This window comes from Ochlerotatus camptorhynchus, unplaced genomic scaffold (genome assembly GCF_037179485.1).
Source record: "Ochlerotatus camptorhynchus isolate MF236.1 unplaced genomic scaffold, CSIRO-AGI_Acam_v1.1 ptg000434l, whole genome shotgun sequence".
NCBI lineage: Eukaryota > Metazoa > Arthropoda > Insecta > Diptera > Culicidae > Ochlerotatus > Ochlerotatus camptorhynchus.
The window spans coordinates 5562436-5583364 of NW_027040920.1; the positions used below are offsets into that span (position 1 = coordinate 5562436).

The window sequence follows — 20929 nt, forward strand, 5'->3', positions numbered from 1 at the left end:
TACCCTCGTTTTTATCTCCATATGTATTTTGTGGCTTTGCGGTGAGGAAATTTTTAATTTGGATAGGGAGATTAATAGCATTTAACTGTCTATTTGAAGATGTGTTAACTGAAAATGTATCCAATTGCAACGTCACTATTCTATTGTAAACAGTAATGAAAAAGTCCCAAAAGAACGATCCATCCCTGCCAGGCATCAAGTGTGTCCAATTTAACCTTCGGTTAAGAGAACATACTTTCTGGGGTTTTCTCTGTTGAGTAGCCAATTTTCGATTATTGGCCACCCGAATCCCCAGAGTGCACACTATAGGTTCACCTATCTCTATAAGCGAACCTAACCCAAAAACTAAACAATTGCCTCTCAATCCTCGTCTTCATCGATAAACCCAAAGCATTAAAGCCTCTCCGGGAATATCCTGTTCCATATCATCTTTACCTGCCAGCCACAAAGGGCAGAAAACATCAACGTCAGCCCAGAAGCAGCACTCGGAGGGTAGGGGTGCGGCGGCAGCGTCGCATTATTTACCACCATACTTCATCAGGTTAAACCTGCAGTGGGCCCGAGCCAGCAGCAGCAAAAGTGCCAGCATCGGCCGACGCGCGTATACACAACAGAAAAGGAACAGCTGCAAAAACAAACAAACACTCCTCGTGCTCTTTGACCTAGTACCCAGAAGTGTCGTGTGCCGGTCGGTGCGGCGCGGTGTGTCCCGTTATCTCGGAGTGGGTGGCTGGGTGACGAAATTGTCCTGTAAACCATGTGCTAACGGCTGCCAGTGCTGCCAGCCTCCCGCCGACTCGGAGACAGGGATTGCCCAGTGCGCAGAATCACCACTTTCGGGTTCGGGTTTGTCCCATATGATCGCCCAGAATTTTGGTGTAAGATGCGACAAAGTTTCTCCCGTGCGGTAGGTCCGGCAGTTCGGCGGGAGACTTTGAACGTTACAGGATCACGAGGACGATTGCGCTCCGTGGGTGATTGTCGGTTGATTCTCCAGTGTGTGTTTGCGTTGTTTTTTTTTTCTTCTTTCGACTGAGCTTCAGGAGGAAGGAGGTGGACATTTTTATTCTATTTGTGTTTCGGAACTCGCACGTGTAAATAAAGAGGAGGATTTCGTTGTTCGGTCGTCCCCTCGGTGGGGTAGTGGTTCTGTGTGATGGTGACAGATGAAAAGCGGATCTTGACATGAATGATGATGATATGATTATGGAATTGTTGACATAGATTTTATTCCGTTGGCACTGGCCTGTGGAATACGGAACAGCTGTGGGTGGCGGATGAAAAGAAGATCCGGAGTGGGGTTTCTGAGTAGAAGTGGATTTCGTGGACTTTGGAAATGTGAGTCCAAGCGAAGCGAGCTGTGAGAATAAAAAATCGCACCCAAATGGAGCCCTCCGTCCTTGTCGAGGTGGAAATGTACCCCGTGTCACTTTGACATATGTGAAATGTTCCGTGAATTCCGTGGCACATGTGAGTCGGCAAGAAAAATCGTTATCCGAGTGCCTACTGGAAATGGGTGCTCATTAGGGGCCTGTGTCGCGTACCTTGAAACGAGCCAATGATAAATGTGGCGGAAAAAAGGTTCCCCGGCAGCGGCAGCAAGGATTGAACAAAAAATGCTGCTTAAAAGAACGGAAGTGTGTATTGCCATTTGTTAGCACCATCGAACAACGACGGTGAAGTGCCAGCAGCAGAAAAAAAGTAGTTTCAACTGGAACGACGTGAAATTTTGCGGTGCACTTTTCCGAGAGGGAGGATGATTTTGGAGGAAGCTTGTGAGAGGAATATAAATGGCACATAGTTGCGTGTTGTTAGCTTAGTGAAACTGGTAAGGATAGTCAAATATGGTAGTGAATATGTTGGCTTGGGTTGTTAAAAAACTTTCATCGCTGGTTTAAATTTTGAGGAAAATTTTACTGCAATTGAGCTATGGCCATTTCTCCTAAGGCAATCAGAGGATGATCAAGAGTGACATACAGTACCGGACAAGAGTTTCTGCAGAAAAGTTCAAAGAGCTGTAATTTTTTGGATGTTTTTCTGAATCTTCTCAAGCAAGACACAAGTTCTATAAACGTTTATACAACATTAGTCTGACTGTTAAAGCAGTTTACTCAACATAATTCAATGAATTTGTGTTACTTGGGTTGGCAGTTGGTTGGTCAAGTAAAGCTTTTAGCATTATTGGTTGAATCTATAAGAAGTTTAATCATTTTTAGTAATACGCTTCTGAGATTAGTAGCCTGTTCAAAAATAAAATATAGTAAAGTATAATAATCCAAATATGCTGAAATTTTTATTGTTGATAGTCGCGGCACAGTTTTTTCATGGTGATTCTAGTTTTTTGGCAAAAATCCGGTTCGTAAAAAAACATTTTTTAACACTTTAACTATTTTGTTTTTATTACTTCTGCGTGAAGTTAACGGTTTACATAGTTGAAGATGTTAAGCGTCAAATAATAGACTAAAGTGGTCATCTTTAAACGATAAATGAGGAGTTGAAAGTAAAAAGTTGATAGTTACGCTAGAGCACGGTAGTGTGAAAATTGTATGTAGAGAGTAGAAAGCGAGCAAGGACTTTGAGGAACGTACAAATCGGGTTGATCACTCCCCAACTAGGGAGTTTGGTAAAGAGAGATGATCAACCCGACTTGGACCTTCCTCAAAGTTGTCCTAACCCGCTTTCTACTCTCTACATACAATTTGCACAATGCCGTAATCTAACGGAACTATCATCTCTATACATTCAACTCGATATCTATCGTATAAAAATGACCACTTTAGTCTGTTATTTTACGCTTAGCATCTTCAACTATGTTTTAACAGTTTGGTTTTTGTCATCGTCTGAAAAAAAATGCCAGGCTAAATACTTTTTCCGTTCACATCTTCACATAAAATCCTCAGATACAGTGCCACGTAGTGAGATAATTCTGTAGAACTTGGTCACTTGAACTATTTGGCAGAAATGATCAGGTTTTATGAAAAATAGCTCATATACTGAACAGGAGGCTCATATGCGTACTAGTGCCAACATTCTGAATTTATTTGTTCAGCATCAAGCAGCCAGCCAGCCGCGCAGGTTATTAGAATTGTTTGCTTTCTGCTTCATTGGCGAGGTTTTTTATTGCTATTGTTAATGATTTATCATTAACCTTCCTAATGCTTTAAGAAAAATTTAAACGGTATTTCCAAGCCAAAAAAAGACCCTAATGTACCAGGAAGGTTAAGGTGTCTTCATACTTGAGCGGGTGAGGCGTGCATGGGGCAAATTTGGCGTTAGTATGAGAGAGTCATCAAGTCTCTCTCTCTCTCTTACCAACGCATTAAGCTGTATTCAGACAAGAGTGCACCGTGCGCCGAACCTGAACTGAATTTACACTGAAGTATGGGTAAAATTTGTTTGCAATCTTGACCTTAATAAGCCAAACTTCTAGTCACTGTTCAATCCTACCATGCTTGTTTCACATGAATCGGAAGCCGATAGTTACGAGACTCTTCGCTGCATTACAGAAAAAAAACAGTCAATATATAGACGATATAGAGATATCTAAGCGAGAATATGCATATCCAACAGATACAGACATACAGAGTAAGTTGCAACTGCAATTTGCTACAGTCAGATATTAAAGGTAAGGCAAAGGCCATAGAGTTCCTGTTATTTTCCAGATGATCATGGAACAGCCCTGAAGATTTTTTATTTTTCTGAAGCTTTACGAAGTGCCCTGAAGTTCACGTAACTTTCCTTGAAATATCAAAACAATCGAGAATTTCTCAGGATTCCTAAAAAACTATCTGCACTTCATTAAAGATCAGTGGACTTTTATGAAGTCCACAGAACTTATTAAAAAAATCTCCAATGGAACTGCCTTGAACTTCTAACGAAGTTTCCGAAACCATCCTGATGCTCACAGAACTTCCCTTAAAATCTTTGAACTACCCTGATCTTCTTTGGACTCCCCTAAAGTGATTGCAATTTTCTGGAATTCTAAGAACTTCTTGTAGATTTAAAAGCTATCCGGAACATCTCTTATGTTCTTGTATGTTTCCTGAAGCTCTTGATATTGATCTGAAGTTAATTGCACTGTCATAAAAATACCTAAACATCCTTACATCCTTACATTCTCATACACAAATTCTGAAGTTTTTTTTTATCATCTCTGAGGTTCTAAAGACTTATTGAAAAACTATGAACTTTAAAAAAATAAATTTTTTACTTAATTTACTGGAACTGCATTGAGCCTCCCTTACGTTCCCCTGATGTTTGATGCCCGCATTTTCCAGATGATACATGATTCTTTCCTGATGTTCTCGGATCCGCCCTGAAGTGCTCATGGCTTCAAGACAGTTACCAAAAATTTCCTGAAGTTTTCTGGACTTTTCTGAAGCTCTCCAAGTTTTCTGGAAATTACTCAACTTTCCTGTAGTTCTTTGGATGTCCTTGAAATTTTAGAAGCTTCTTTAAGGTTGCGGAATTTTTGTCTGAAATTTAATCAAAGTAATGAATATAGATCTAAGATATTCAATGAAGTTTCCAAAACTTCCTTGAAGTTCATGGTGATTTTTTGATATTATTGGAACTACCCGAAGGATCTCTGAACATTCCTAAAGTTGCTAGAGATTCCTAAATGTCTAAGTTTATTTTCAATCTTCAATTTTCCCTCAACTTCTCTTGTTTCCAATCTTTTCTGAAGTTGCCTTAATTTTCTAATGTTCCGGAAATTTTCACCATCGGATTAATGTCCCTAATGTTGGTCTAACTTACTTACTTAAGGGTCCTGTGCACCACCAGCGGTGCAAAAGGCCAACGTGAAAGACTTCCATCCTGGGCGGCTGCTCGCTTTTGCCTTGACCTGGGCCCAGGTCAGATTCCTATCGACTTGCTTAATTTCCTTATTGAGGCTCCGCCGCCATGAGCCCCTGGGTCTGCCTCTGCTGCGATGTCCTGCCGGATTCCAATCCAGCGCTTGCTTGCAGATTTCGTTTCCGCCCCGTCGGAGTGTGTGGCCTACCCACCTCCACTTTCGCTCTCGAATTTCTTTTGCTATCGGCTTCTGATGACATCGACGATGGACCTCAGCATTCGAGATCCAGTTGTGAGGCCACTAGGCACGAATTATATACCACAGGCATCGGTTGATGAAGACCTGTAGCTTTTGAGTGTTGGTCTAAGTGTTCCTAATATTGAGCCCATAAATATAAATTTTGAAGGAAAGCAGCTTGCCAACAAAACTATTTAGTCGTTTCCTTTTATCAACCCGAGTGAGCTGTGTTGCAGGAGCTTTTTGTCATGAAAAAAAAAAAAGAATATTATTTCATTATTGCTTTCGATTTCTGACAAAGCGTTATTGTTCGGCTCGTTGATCGCGTGTCATTTTGTCATTTGGAGATATTTTTGATTCCTTGCTAGTAACCGAAACTATCCATTTGTTTTGTACAGATGACGCATTGTTCTAAGAAAAATCAATGGCCAGAATCTTGAAATTCATAGGCCAACAGTAGAGCGAGATCCCACAATATATCTCAAGTATCGGAACATGCATGACATTTTCGGGATATCTTATAATTCCTTGCAACTGTTAGTTTCTTCAATTATTAGAACTAATTATATATAATAAAACTAAATAAAAATCTATATACTTCTATATACATATACTGAACTTCCCTGAAGATTCCTTCAAAAAAGTTCTCGAAATTGCCTGGGAATTTTTTGAACTACATTTCCTTTATTTATTTATTTACCGTCGGTCTCTGTTCCACAATCACCGACGGAATCTGATACTTTTATAACCTCCCTTTCGTTTCTGAAATTCAAATGAAGCTCTTGTAACGCTATTGAAGTCTCAGAAATTCCATGATCAATGTCCTTGAAATAATTTGAATTGTCCTTAGGTGCATTGATCTGTCCTTATGTTATCTTAATACTATTAAAGTGTTCGGTACCACCCCGACATAAATGAAACTATCCTAAAAACTCTTTTAATTCCCAGAAATACTCTGGACTTTGTTCTGAGTTTTCCGGGTATTAAGTGAGGTGGCTTATGCGCCACTCTTTTTGGAGACCACTTAACTGTTGACGGTTTGCCCGGCCGTTGAGACCCTCAGGGAAGGGTCGAATTATTCCCGAAAAGTGGAAGGGATACAAGTTGACTAACGCGAAGTCTCTGAAAAAAATCAAGGAAAAAAAAATAACCAACGAACCCTAGTAACAATTTTGGGTTTTATGAGGGTTCTGAAGACCACGATTTGGACTTGTAGAATGCTATTAAACCACGATAAAACCTGCAATTTTACTTGGGTACCTGATTGGAATTCACTTTCTGATAGAATCTACCAGTGATTTAAATAAATATTAATATTATTTGAAAAATTCCATTCCACGCATAGAACTACATGAACCGCACTGTTTATTTTACTGCAGTGCCCCTAGCGGTCGGATCTGGAATGTTCTGACAGCAGTTTGTTTTGAAATGTTTCTTCTTTCAGTGCTGAAAAGTTCGTTATGATTCATTTTGTTCAAAAGAAGTTATACTTGATGGAAGCCGCGAACCGAAAATTAATTTTGGACACCCACTTGGAAAATCCGACGTCGTTGAAATTGGCTAAATCGACCGTGTTCAGCGTTCTCAAACGTTTCCGTGAGCAGCATACTATCGATCGGCAGGATCATAGCAAGCGTCGTAGTGAATATAATTATCAGAAGCTGCATTTGAAGGCTAACCCAACGCTGTCGGATTATTATATCACCAAGAAATTCAATGCAAGCCAAAGCATTGTCAGAAGGATTCGTCAGCGAGAAGGATTTCGATCTTTTCGGGCACGAACCCGGGCACTGAAGCAGAATCGAGTGGCCAAAAGACGTGCCCGAAAGTTTTACAATGAGGTTCATATAAAGTACGAAAGATACCTTCTCATGGACGACGAAACGTACGTGAAGATGGATAATGGGCAGCTTCCCGGATAAAAGTTTTATAAAATAACTGGCCAAAGTGATGTCCCTAGCAAGTTTACATTTTTTTTTGACGTAGAACTACGTCTTTGTCGACTATACTGGGGTGCAAATCAAAAAATATGTATAGTGAAATAGTGTTAGGTTTTGAACATTAGTAACTTTGTCGTTTATCGATAGGATATTACATTACGGATCTGCTGAAATAAATAGTTTTCAAATTTTCCATAAAACACTTTTGAAAAATGTGCATATGATAATTTTCTCAATGTTTTCTGAAATAAAGGTTTTCCCCAAACCCAGTCATCATAATCGAGTACCATTTGGCTGTACATCGTTCTGTTTGAACCTAAAAAGATACAAAACAGCGCTGCTGTCGTGCCTCTGCTCATTACCGCTTCGGATGGCGTGGCATTGGGTCCTGCAGCAAGCAGGAGCAAGTCAGCGGTTAATGTGGTGTTTATATCTATGCGGATTTGCTAGCGCTAGTGTACTAGCACTGTGTAAAAATGTAGCCAGCATAATGTAAGCAAGGCATCAGAGTCTACCAACATGTGCAAGTGATCACCTTGACAACCCACGATGGGATCGAAGGAGACTGGGTTCAACTAGATCGAAACGCGGAAATTATCTATACAAAACACCTCCCCCTCCCTTTTCCACCCCTTCATCCCCTACACTGACAACCTTTAATGTAAACAAACTACAATTAAGTAAAATTAATTCCATTAATGTTTTACCCACTTCTGCCAGAGAGCCAAAACATTCCAATTTGAGAAAAAATTCGCTCACGATAATGATTGTGATTTATCAATAACTGACTGTAAAACATATCTGGTACCTCTATATATGCAATTCTATTAACATCCGAATTCCATCCTTTTTTACATATTCTGCACAAAAGATACTTTCTGCCCCGCCTCATTCATAAAAAAAAAACCGTGGGAAATCCTGTCAGGGGCGGAGCTTAGAAAGTATTTTTTTGAGCAGAATATGTAAAACTCGATGGACTTCGGATGTTAATCTAATTACATATAAGAGGTACCAGATATGTTTAACAGTCAGTTGGATGCGAAGAATCATTAGGCAGACAGTTCTCCGAAACGACCCAAGACAGCTGCAGAGAGAGTTCGGTGTTATCAAGCCTTCGGTTTGTTTACAATTCCCTAGTCACAACTTTCTTAAACAGAGCATAGAGGAAATAAATCAATTCTCATGTGATTTGAGGCATCGCACAATGGATTTCGATCAAAGTCTAAAACTGGCTACTTCTCTAGGGGTTTCCGGAAATTGACTGGATGTTGCCAGCGTGATCCTGGCTATTCTTTATAATTGCCATTGAACAGGTTGTTGAATTTTAATGTAATTAAACTGTTTTTTACCATATTCAGAAACTGGCCACTTCTCCGGGAGATCGAAACATGGCCAGGTGTGGCCAATGTGGCACTAGGCCCCCCAAATGACTACAATTCAACTAGTTTTTGAGTTTAATGTGATTTGAGGTGTCACATGATAAGTTTTATTCGTTTGAGGTCGCAATTAGCCTCATGCCTCATATAAACCGCAGCATGTTCCGGTCAAATTTCCGGAACCGGTTGACCGATTCCAAAAAATATGTGCTATATGTGACCATAATACCTCTCATTTAGCGGCTGTTGATTGGTTTATGATACTCGGTCCTTGCGGGCTCTGAAGCATACAAATGGTACTTTATATAATAGTTCCAACCATGATGCATTTTTAGGTCCAACCAAGATTCAAATTCATTGCTGAATAAAAACGTTCAATAAAATCATATTAGTAAACATAATGAATAATTATTAGAAACTAGAAAGGTAGACTTTTTCACCAAACACACATTTTTCATGTCCATATATGCATAGGAAAAACACGGCATACATTTAGACGCAGTTCGCTGTCATTTATGACATAAATAGGTCCAACCAAAATCCATTACCCACACCAGGGCAAGTTGATACGCGGTAGATGTATCTCTTAGCGGAAGTGAATAAACACTGAAATTATGTCTGATATAGTAGTTTGCGGAAGCACATAATGCCTCTCAAAAATAATTACAGTGAATATTAATTTCCGCTAAGAGATACACGTAACGCTTCAACTTACGCCGGTGTACCTTAACTATGATGCTTACTATCAAAACATTGATCAGATGGAGAACCTATATACAAGCTTTTGCTCTGACTTTGAAATTCAATGACTGAATCCCCCTTATTTTCAACAAGCACCTACTTATTGGAAACCAGACGTTTGATTTGAGAATAAAAGCCACAGTATTCTATTTTGCATCATTCTTCGAACACGCTGTAAACTACATAATACTGAAGCATGATAATTTTGCCCAAATTGGAGAACAAAGAGGTGCTTAAGCCCTGTATGATCGTTGTACCCCTTCCTCCCCTACTTCGCTGACATATGAACTAACAATTTTGTTCAATATTGAAAGTACCGTCTTCTAATAAGGAAAACGCAACTGCCTGTTGCGTTATCATAAAATTCAACATTCAATCTTTTCTGCTACAGAGACCTAATTTAAAACTAATGATGGAGCTACTGAAAAAATTAACATATTTTTTGGCAATTGTTTTATCTCACAACATGCATGGCGTCTTTATGGACTATTTTTTTCTCGGTTATACTATGGTGCTACTCCAAAATATATAACGGCTTGTTTAGGACCCCACATTTAAATTTACATAATTTATTACATTCTAAGAAAAATACTTGAACCAACATTGAACCATAACCGAAACTTTGAAATGCTTGAAAAATTTAAGATAAAGTATAATAGTCAAAAATGCATGACATAGGGGAAATGGCGGTAATTTCGGCCTTAGTGTCCCTAATTTGGGCCCATACATAAATTCAGCAATCAACTAAATTTTCAATAGCAACCAAAAATATGCATTTGTAACGTCCCAATAACGCGTTCATCTTGATAAAATTGATAAATAGCAGACTTTTAGCGAAGGGCCCAAATTAGGGACATGTAGGCCGACATTACCTACATTTCCCCTACATAAATTTTGCGTGGTTCTACGTTATACTGCGGTCGTGTCTAGGACACAGCCCTTTAATTTTTTTCTTTTTTTACTTGATTTGTTTTCCGTCGATCTTGTTTTCCGTGCTAGGCATCAATGCTACCGACGCCAGGGAGGCAGCTCCCACACTTGGACCCTACCTATCGACCCATCAACTCATGAACCGGGAACCAACGGCTTTACTTCCCTTCCGAAGGAAGGCGTGATCAGAGATGTTATGCCTCAGAACATCCCGGCGGCACCGACTGGGATTAAACCCAGGCCTGCTGGGGTGAGAGGTAATTACGCTTACCACTACACCACCGGCGCCACTCTGAGTTTAAATTTGTTTTTGCCGATAAATTTGTAAGAATACTTATGATCTGGCAAGGTATTTGCAGCTGCGGACAAAAACCCAGGTTTTCGTGACAAACAAGTCTATAGATTCAAAAATGTACGAACAGGAGTGCCTGAAAAAACGTATTATTCCGTACATTACGTAGGCTCACAATGGACAATTTCTACAGTGGCGTAGATTTCTTCGAACAGGACATCAATCCACCCAACTGCCCTCAATTCCGCCCCATTGAGAAATATTGGGCAATTGTCAAACAGAAGTTGAAGAAGAGTGGAAAGGTGATTCGGAATGCGACGGAGATGCAAAGATGCTGGAACAAAATGGCCGCTTAGGTTAGCCAACAGAGTGTCCAAAATATGATGAGTGGTATTCCAAGAATAGTTCGAGATTTCTTCAAAACCGAAACAATTTGTTTCGTTAATTTTCCTTTAAAGTATAATAAATTACCTTCATGTCGAGTACTCAACATTTTTATTTCATCATGATGGTTCCGAGATGCATCCGTTTTTTTGCGTCCAGATATTAAATGACTCAAGCTTTATGTACATTCAAGTCAAAAATTAAAAATGCAACGTCATTGTTTTTTCAGTGCAGCACCGATTTCGACTGAAAAATTGTCATATTACTCTATAAATTTTTCTACGGAAAACTCAACTGATCGAACCCGTAATGGGATGATAAAATATTCAGAATAACCAACCACGCCACCACCGCCGTTCAGAGTGAAATGTTGCACTAAAAAAGTTCATCTATTACACGGAAAGTTGGTGGATTTTATGCGCTTTGAAAGCGAAATAGAAGTGCTCGCTGGCTGGCTGGTTGCCGCACTATAAACATATTAGGAAGCAGTCTGTAGAGCTGTGTGAAAATCCTGACAGGAGAGTCTTACGTGAGCGAAGGTTCGAATCCTCCTCATGCATGTTGGGTATGTTCTGCTCAGAACGGCTTCCAAAGCCGTTCGATATTCGGCGGGGACCTTCTCTCGGGAAAGTGGGACGAGCTGGCAAGTTTGTTTTGATTTATGGTCTTATTTATGGCGAAAGTTTTGCGAACGCGAGTGCTGCTAGTGCTGGTGCTGCTACTGTTACGGTGCTTTTTAGTTCGAGTTTTCCGATGACGACAACGGAAAAAGTGAACAAACAGTCCCCACGTGGGATGCCCGACAAAAGGGGTTCGAGTGTAATTACATTACTTGGAACTTTGTTCACCGTTGGCTGCTTTGGCGGGTGCTGGGGGTGGTTGGTGGAGTCGAGGTATGAAAACCGGACGGTGGCTAGTCTGGGCAAATGTTTGGCTAACTTGGGGATGACCGGAAGCGTGTGTGTAGCGTGGAAGTAAACGTAGGGGACCTACCTGAACTTTGATGATGGTAATGGAATTTTTAATTCTGTGATTTAGGTGTTTCCAGTTGAAGAGGGTTCTGTGTGTACGTCCTTCCTGGGAGGTGAATAACATTTGCTTTAACTTGAAGATAACTGGTTTAACCAACCGTTTGTGGGGAGAAGTTCCACGAAAAATGACGGATCGATCTGACACGACCGTCTCCGATTTGCATGAAACTTTGCATAACTGTGTGTTATGGTCAATCATTCAAATTTGAGCCAAAATTCGGTCACAACAAACTTCAAAATGGCGTATTTTCAAAGAAATACTACTGGAAAAGTTAGTTTCAATCAAAATAATGTGTAAGACAATGTTGTACGTTAAAAAAATTAAGGAACAATATAAATGGTTAATATTTTAAAGCAATTGTGGGTAAAAAATCAATACCACACAGATAAAAATTCTGAATTTTAATAGTGATGTAAACATTCATTTACGTAAACTTGTATTTCATTTCACGCAACCAAGCAACTTGTAAACAATGTTGTTTACAAACATGGGCTTTTGTATACAATATTTGCTACATTGCACGAAATGTCTTAGAACTTTACATGATGTATAATGTAAACTTATTTGATATGTGACGCTCCATTTATGTGCATCATACTGAACATAAATTTACACTACTTTTTCGAACTGTGAACTTCTTAAAACTACAATAGCATAAAGTGACTCTGATCTATATTTATTGGATATATTTCATTAAGGAGATTTTAAGCCTATGGCTAGTTCATCTCCGGAGAAAGGAGAGGCCTCAGAGTGAGTAACCTCTGAATACATGGTATATTAACATTTTGGCTCTTCAACTTATTTGGAAAAATAACAATATATAAAATAGTGGAACAGAGCAGCAACAGAAAACAAAATGATTTAAAACAAGCTACAAATGAATAATCCTAACAAAACAGAGCTCAGCTGGCAAGGGTCCAATAGGGAAATCCATCCAGCTGAGATGTCCCGACGGCCAAAAAAAAATCCTGCTATACCAAGTGGTAGATTTTGGCTTCTTTTAAGAAGGTTACTAGTGCTGCCGAGGCCGAAGTATCATTCCCGAGCAGATCGCTGATGCTGGAAGTTAGGCAGAGTGACTTCCGAAGATTTTGGAACTCCGGGCAGTTGCACAGGATGTGTTCGATGGTGTAGAGTACCCCACAGATGATGCAGCTTCTGCGGAACGGCAGGCCACCATAGTTATAGTAGATTTTGGTGTGCCCGATCCGAAGTCGCGAAATCACGCGTTGATCCCTCAGGTTGTCCTGTTCACTCCATGCTTCAGTTGACCCTTTCACTTTGCAGAATCACTCGGCCTCCCATGCTGCTCGATCCACCGTCTGGCGTCCTGTAGGGGTACCTTGTTGGTGAGTCTGGGACCCAATGTCCCGGCTCCGGAAAGATGAACAGCTGTTTTGGTGCTTCCGAGGTGATCGCTTGAACGACGCTGTGTGAGTCGGTTAAGATAAGTATCGGTTTGTTGGCAGGCGTCGTAGCAGCACGGAAGATCGCTGCAGCCTCGGCCGAGAAAACCGAGCACTGTGGACGACGACTGCTGATTTCAGCAGTACCGTCTCCGAAAATCCCTATACCTACTCGGTTTATCGATCGGGAGCCGTCGGTGTACCGGTGTACGTGGTCGGCATGCATCCCCTGCTTTGAAGCGGTTCTTGATCCGATTGTCCAATTGGATTCGTGAAGAGTGCCAACCTTTCTCTCCATGCCAATGGACTGGGGGAGGTCGATGACGGCGGCCTTGTGGAGGACTCTGTTCCCCTCGTCGAGGAGAAAGATCGTACTGTTTCCGGAGGTCTTGGCGGAAAAGGCGGCGGCTTTTGTGGCAATATTTGCGTTTAAGCAGAACCGGAAAGGAAGAAGACCCGCTTCGATGCATGCGGCGTCTGCTGGAGTGGATGGCAGGAGACCAGATATGATGCGGATGTAGCTGTTGTATACCGGTGCTAGGGTTCTAACCAGCTTCTCGGAGGCGATACAAGTACTTTCCGTCCCTTAAAGCAACCTACTGTCGATGATGACTCACGCCACCCGGAACCGAACATCGCGGTTGTTGTATTGGTGAGGCCGAGAGATCGTTTTAAGGAGGTTGAGTCTACTGCGGCAGTCCTTTTAGACCTGTTGGAAATGCTGGTCGAAGGAGAGCGTTCGGTCGATCAGTAGTTGGAATGGCTTGGTCGTGGATCGTAATTGAGGTGCTATTGACTCGGTGATGAGACAGACATATGTGGCACCGGATGCTCTTCCTGGCGGACAGCTGGAAACCCATCGAGTGGGTCCATTTGACGATGGTTGAGACTGCCGCTTGCGCTTGCCGTAGGGTTCGGATCTGTGTGGGATCAGTGGCCACAATCAGCACATCGTCAACGTAAACAAATGTGTAAATGCGCCCAGGTAGCCGGTCAAATACCCCGTTCATTTCCACCAGAAACAACGTGTCTGCGATAACGGAGCCTTGAGGGACTCCGGTCTCCTCGCTGAAACTTTTCGACCGCGTGTTCCCCACTAATACACGGAATGACCGGTCGGTCAAGAAGTCTCGTATGAAATATATCATATGCCCCTTCAAGCCCCAGTTTGTAAGATATTCCAGGACGGCTGGCGTCCACGTCCGGTTGAAGGCCATGGAAATGTCCAATGAGATGATTTCAACGTGATGTTCCTGGTCGTAAGCTTCCTTGAGGACGTCCCCCAAAGTGGCTAAGTACGTGGACGTACCGAAACCTTGTCGATAGGCAGCTGTTGGTCTCAAGGAACATCTTGAGTCGACGGTTCACCATCCGTTCAAATACCTGGGCCATGCAGGATGTGAGAGCGATCGGCCGGAACTTAGATGTGCCCCTGTCTTTTTCGTTTACCTTCGGGATGGGCAGTGTCGGGTAGGTATCCGAGACCCAGAGTTGGTTGAGCATGCAAATCTTGCCCTCAAAAGGCAGTTTTATTAAAGTGGATATCCGAGATCGTCGGGTCCCGCAGATTTGCCGTTGCTGCGGCTTAGTGCGTGCTGGAGTTCCTCCCAGGAGAAAGGCTCGTTCATCTCAAGGTTGTCCGTGTCGGGCAGAATGCTGAACTCAGCTACTGATGTATGGGCAGGCTTTGCCAACAGCTGAAAGTGGCTATCGTAACCGGAGATGGCTGAAATTTCTGCGAAATACTCTCCGAGTTCTTCGGCGACGGCTGCTGGTTCGGAGATGGTAACTCCGTTAGCTTGTACATGTAATGGCGTTGAATGCCGTTTACCGCTGAGAGCATTAACCCTGCTCCAGAGATCGGAAGAGGACTGGGAGCGTTGATGCTTTCAAGGAGACCAGACCAACTGTTTAGCTTCGCACTTCTCACTTCTTTTCTGCATTGAATATGCAGTGCACGGTACCGGGTTAGTAGATATTCCCTGTTTGGGTCATCGCTCGGGGTTCACCTGAGTTTCCGTAGAGCTTTCCGTCGGGCCTTAATGGCTTTTTCGTGTGTCTTCACTCCACTAACGGAGGGATTTTCGTCCAGGTAGGCTGCTGGTCTTTGGTATGGTAGCGGATGCAGCATCTAAAACCAACTCAGAATAATCCGGGATGGTTGACGGACTGTGTTCGAGGATCAGGGACAGAATTGTCCCCTGATACCCATACCAGGCAGCCTCGTCGTACCGCCAGCGAGGCGTTTTAGTGACTTCTGAGGCCGTGGCTGACGAAAACTGCATTTGGATGGGGTAGTGATCACTTCAGTACAAATCCGCATTGGTGCACCACGTGACTTTTCCTGCTATGGAACGGCTGATCGAAGAGACGTCAATAGCCGTGGCGTGACGTCCGTTGAAGTATGTTAAGTTTCCATGGTTGAGCACCGCCATGTCTTCTTGAACGAGTAGGTCCATTAGGATGCTTCCTCTAAGATCCGGACTAGGACAGCCTCAAGTTGGATGATGCCTATTGAGGTATCCGACAAACATCCTTGGTTTTGTCCGGTGATTTTATTTGATAGATTTGGTAGCAACGTTCTCCTACATGGCAGGTATGCACAGGCAATCGCAATGTTTGCTGGCTTCTCCAATTGAACGGCAACTATGGGAAGATCAGTTCCCAGGTCAATCTCGTTAAAAGGTATGCTGCTTAGAACACCGATGGCTACGGAGTGGCGAAAATTGCTACCTCTTTTGAGGGTCCCGACGTATTTTCCGGTAAGCGAACGATCCAGCTGGTCTACCGTCACCTTGTTAACTTTTTGGATAGCTATCACCCAGGGTGGTAGCTGTGGGAAAGCATCTCCAAGTCACCGAGGTGGTTCAGGAAACCGTTCACGTTCCACTGAAATTTGCAAAGTAGTTAAAGTAGGCTTTCTTCAGAACGCTAAAAAAAGCACTCACAAAACGGGGGGTGTAAAATTTTGCACCTATTTTAGGCGCAATTTCGTAATTGATCGCGAATATTGGGACGCTGGAGAAGATTCTTTAACTCGAGGTAGGAGATTCAAATTAATTTTTAACAAGCCTTTGGAAATGCATATGTTCGACGCTTAACTATGTTGAACTATCAAAACATTTAACCTATGTACGAGCTTTTGCGCTGATATTGAAGTTGAATAACTGATTATTCCTAAACACATACTTATTCGAAACCAAAAGCTTGATTTGAGAATATAAACCAACAGTTTGTTCAAAATTGAAAGTATCGTCTTCTGATTATATGCGGCTTTCACTAGCTTCTTCACTTCAGAGACCTAATGATGGAGCTACTGAAAAAAGTCACTTCTTTTTTGGGCATTTTTATATCAGAGAAATAATTTTATTTAATAATTTCCATGAAAAATCCTCCAGAAATCACGAATTAAGGTGAGAAACTTGTTTATATTTCGTCATATGTTCATATTTAATTTGCAATTTAGGAACCACATGTAATAGACTTTGTATTCGCATTTTCATAAGGTCCTGAATTTGGCCAAGCTTTACTGAGTATAAAATCCAAAATATGTACATACGACCAAAATAATAGGTTTCTTAAACTGTATTTTAAATCAATATCAACAAAAATACACGAGAAGATCACTGAACAGCTTAACGTAGTCTACGTTAACCATGCGGTCGCGTCTTGAACACAACGCCACCAATTTTGTTTGTGTAGCAGACACCCGGTCCTACCGCCTTGTACCAGTTGACGATTATGAAGTATTATAAACTTTTAAGATATGTCACTCATTATACTTTTGGCCATGGTAAAATGTACGAAAATAAATAATCGATTGATTCTTGACGCCACGATTTTGGTCTCGTTAGCATATGAAACAATTGCGACAGCTTAGTTTTTTCGCCTCAGATATCGATTGCAAACAAAACAAATGGATTGCATTTTATGAATCGAAATCTTAGTATTTTAGTAGTTAGCAGTTTTGCAGACAAGTTTACCCATGTCCCAGCATAAATAAGGATGAACTGAATGTTTTGATGAAGGGCTATTTCGACAAACGTCCATTCGGCCAAATGCAGGAAACCTATCTGTTCATATTCCAAGCGCCCCGGAGTCAATTTACTATGTCCTAAATATGTTTCTTGTCGGCGCTGGTGGTGTAGTGATAAGCGTGACTGCTATCTCACCCCAATGGGTCTGGGTTCAATCCCAGCAGCTGCCTTCCTGCATATTCGATTACCATCAATGGATGGCAATCGATGTCCGTCGGTGGTTGACACTAGATTGCGGAACAGAGACCGACGTTTAATAAAGGAAAAATAAAAATAAATAAATATGTTTCATGGATCTCATATTTATCCTTAACTTCAAGGATTCCGAAACCAATTTCTAAAATCAGTCTCCTACATTCCAAAATTCCGGCACTCACCATATGTCCAACGAAAAATAGCATGATTTTGTAACTAATTATTCTCGGGATTGGTTTATTTTGTCGGATCACAGAACTTACCACAGCTTTCAATGTTTTGAGAAAAATTCAATCATGCCCTCGCTGGCAACGCCCATGCTTATTGTGTGACAATATAATACTCCATGAGTCCATGCCAAAAATAAGACCAACACGGGTAATCGTACCCACTATTTATCAACAACATGCTTATAACCACGCCTATCGGAACGCCCCAAAAATTGCTTGACTCTGGCATATTAATACTTCACAAAACCGTCTTCAAAGGCTGAATTTTATGTTCATGTCCCAAAACCAACCGATAACATAGAACTCATCAGTCCAGAGCTGCACCCAGAATTGCCATCCTCAAATCCCGTTCCCAACGCATTAGCCATTCCGATAGAGCTTTGGGTACATCGTAAAACTTACAGCGAAAAATGATAAATATTCAAATGAAAAGAACCCTTCACCAAATTTGCCCAAGTATGTTCCATTTTCGCAGCAGCACGTCGTCCTTCTGGCAACTGAACTCAAGAGGAAGCCCAGAAAAATTCTTTACGGAAGGTTGTAAAAATAAATAAAAACCCTCCCGGTCAAAGGAAACCGGCATGGGTCTATCCTTCGACGGAAAGCAAGATGGAAAAATGTGGAGAAAACTCGTAAAACGTAGAACACCAATTGTGGCTTGGGCAGTTTCTCCTCCCTGCCAGTCTTTGTAGCTGCTCAAGAAACCTGGCAAAGTGAAAGAACGGAGATCCATGACCTACCGGATGTGGGAAAATCGGAAGACATGAGGTGAGCCTTCCCGGGAGGAAAATTGTGGCCAAAAGCGTTGCCTACACATCATTTGTTTCAATTTTCTCCCGTCCGTCCGAGGAAAATGAAGTAGGCAAAGCAGTGAAGTAGGGTCAGCCAGTGCCGGTCAGTTCTCTTGCTCGGAGTCCGATCTCATAAATTACAGTGATGTTTCAAGAGCAGCCGCATGCGATTGGAATCGTTTCATTCCCACAATGAGTGAAGGGTAAAATCTTCACAACAGTAAGAATAAACTATCGGTACGTGGGCGGAAAATTGATTTTTGATTAGCCTTTGTTTCCCGGCGACCATCGAAACATCACGCGCCGTAGCCAAAATATTCGTGCGCCTGGATTGCGTCAATTTATTTCCTTCTCACCGCAAGATGGGGCTGAGGTTGGGTGGTGGAGCTTTATTGACAGAAAGTGATTTAAAATCAATTTGGTTTTCGTGTACGTGCACCATAGTAGAACGGCGCTGGCAGTGCGGTCGAGATTGCTACCAGCAACTCATAAATATTCGATCAATTTCTGAATTGCAACTCACCTTTACTCGGAAAGTTCGCAAACTCCAACGCCGTCCAATGAATTGGCAAAATGTGGTTCTGTATTGCACTGAACGTGGAGAGCACTGCTCGCTGGATCCATTTAACCTAATTTCCTTCATATACCTACTACACTTAAGAGCTCAGGTTCGTAATTGCACTAGATTTCGATTGCTGTAGCCGCAGCACAACCAATCCTGGCTCTCATTCCACACTTTGTTGAATTTTCATCTCGAACGAGCGAAAAACAAAAAAAACAACGATAAAAGCGTATTTCCGGTCCATGCCCGGAGGTAACTGCGAGAGGATCATCAACCATCGGAGATGGGAATTTTCATGGCAGATTACACGGACAAAAGTACAGGTGCATTGAAGGGATGCAGGGAAATTCAAACGAATCTGCACGTGGGCATCCTTCTAACCTTACCATGCTTTCCCCGATTTTTCCTATGAGCATTTCCATTGATGTTGACTGCATGCGAAGAGAGCACTCTCTAATTGGATTGCATCACGAACGGTTTGATTGGAATTTTCGAGATTGCGTAGCAACGGTGGTTATTAAATGGTTCATGCTTTCCAGGATTCGCTAGAATGAAGCAAAGGTCTGGACATATAACCTGATAAACGAAAAAAAAAACACTTTGCAGGGATTTACAGTCAACAGAATGCTGGCGTAGAAAGTGTTCCAAAGGGCGACAACAAACTGTACTCATGTAAAGATTGGCTTCGAAAACACGGTGTGGTTTGGGAGATTCAAAGTTCATTTTCAAAGATACTAGGACTAAGAATAATGCTTAGGGGATTAAACATGGGGAACATTTTTTTATGGGCAAGTTCATGAGCTCGAGCTTAGGCAAATTTTTCAGGCTGAAAAAATTATAAAAAAAAAACTTTTGGCTTTGGATCTAGGAACTAGGTCTTAAAAGTACTGGTATTGCGAGCAATTGACATCTCATAACACTTTCAACTTCAATTGATTACTGTGCGGTATCAACTACCCTCCGCATAGAGATGCGAGCCGCCCACTATCCATCACGCACGTAACCCTGCGCACTCCTCAGCAGACGAGACGGGTGACAACGAGAACACGCAGCAATCGTCTCTCGACCTCTTTGCCCTCGGACCACGACCGCGTACGGACGCAAAGGTAAGCTCTCAGGAGAACTCCCAGAACGGACACCAAACCATACCCTGGGACAATCAGGCTTTTCTCCGGGTAGGTGGAACCCCACAATTACATTCTTATGACTGATCCATTTTGTTATGCCAGATTTATATTTAAATTAAATATACGCATTACAAAAGGCAACCGATTTCGAGTTGCCGATAATAGAACAGCTGGATAACATGCAGTTCCAATGAAAAGGTTTCCGAAGAAAAAGCGGCTGCCTAAAATAGGCACACTGAGAAGTGTAAAAACTCTTTAAAACGATTTCGAACAAATCTGTCGATCTGAAATCGATAGAGAAGCAAGCAGTAGATAAATGAAAACAAACAAACACATCACATGTGTACGTGACGATGAGAAAATGCTAATCGAAGTGCGGATGCTGCTTGGATTCACGAGAATATGTAATTTCACACCTCAGATCCATACGCTCCTTTCAAGGAACGCACACTCGTGTACTCGAAAAAAAAAAATGCAACACTTCCTGTTGTGTAAAAACTGTGAAGTAATGAAATTGGGTTGTTAGCAGAATGCTTAAATAAAACAGCAAAAGGTTGTCTTCCATTTAAAAATTGATTAAGTTTTGAGTAAAACTAGTTCAGAGTGTAATGTTTACATGTGCAAAATCTCTTCACAATATGTCAAGTGGCTTCCAAGCAAGAAGTGCTTCGACAAAAAATTATGGGAGCGGCAAGAAGGTAAATTCTTCTGTCTAGTTCGTCGAGCAGACACTAAAGCGAGCCGGACTTCATGTCTTCAAGGTAAGGAAGGCGCCTAACCGAACTGATAAACAGAATATGGTGGCCAAATTCCGCGCCAAGAAGCTGTACCGCGAGTGGTTGGTACAGGCG

General features: G+C 41.8%; 1 protein-coding gene across 1 annotated transcript in view; it reads left to right on the forward strand.

Moving 5' to 3' along the window:
• The first annotated feature begins 961 nt into the window (after window positions 1–961).
• LOC135711669 (uncharacterized) overlaps window positions 962–20929 on the forward strand; it is a 506190-nt gene continuing 486222 nt past the window's right edge. Inside the window, exon 1 of the mRNA XM_065234581.1 lies at window positions 962–1828. The gene's annotated coding sequence lies outside the window, so the exon portion shown is untranslated. The remainder of the gene's footprint in view (window positions 1829–20929) is intronic.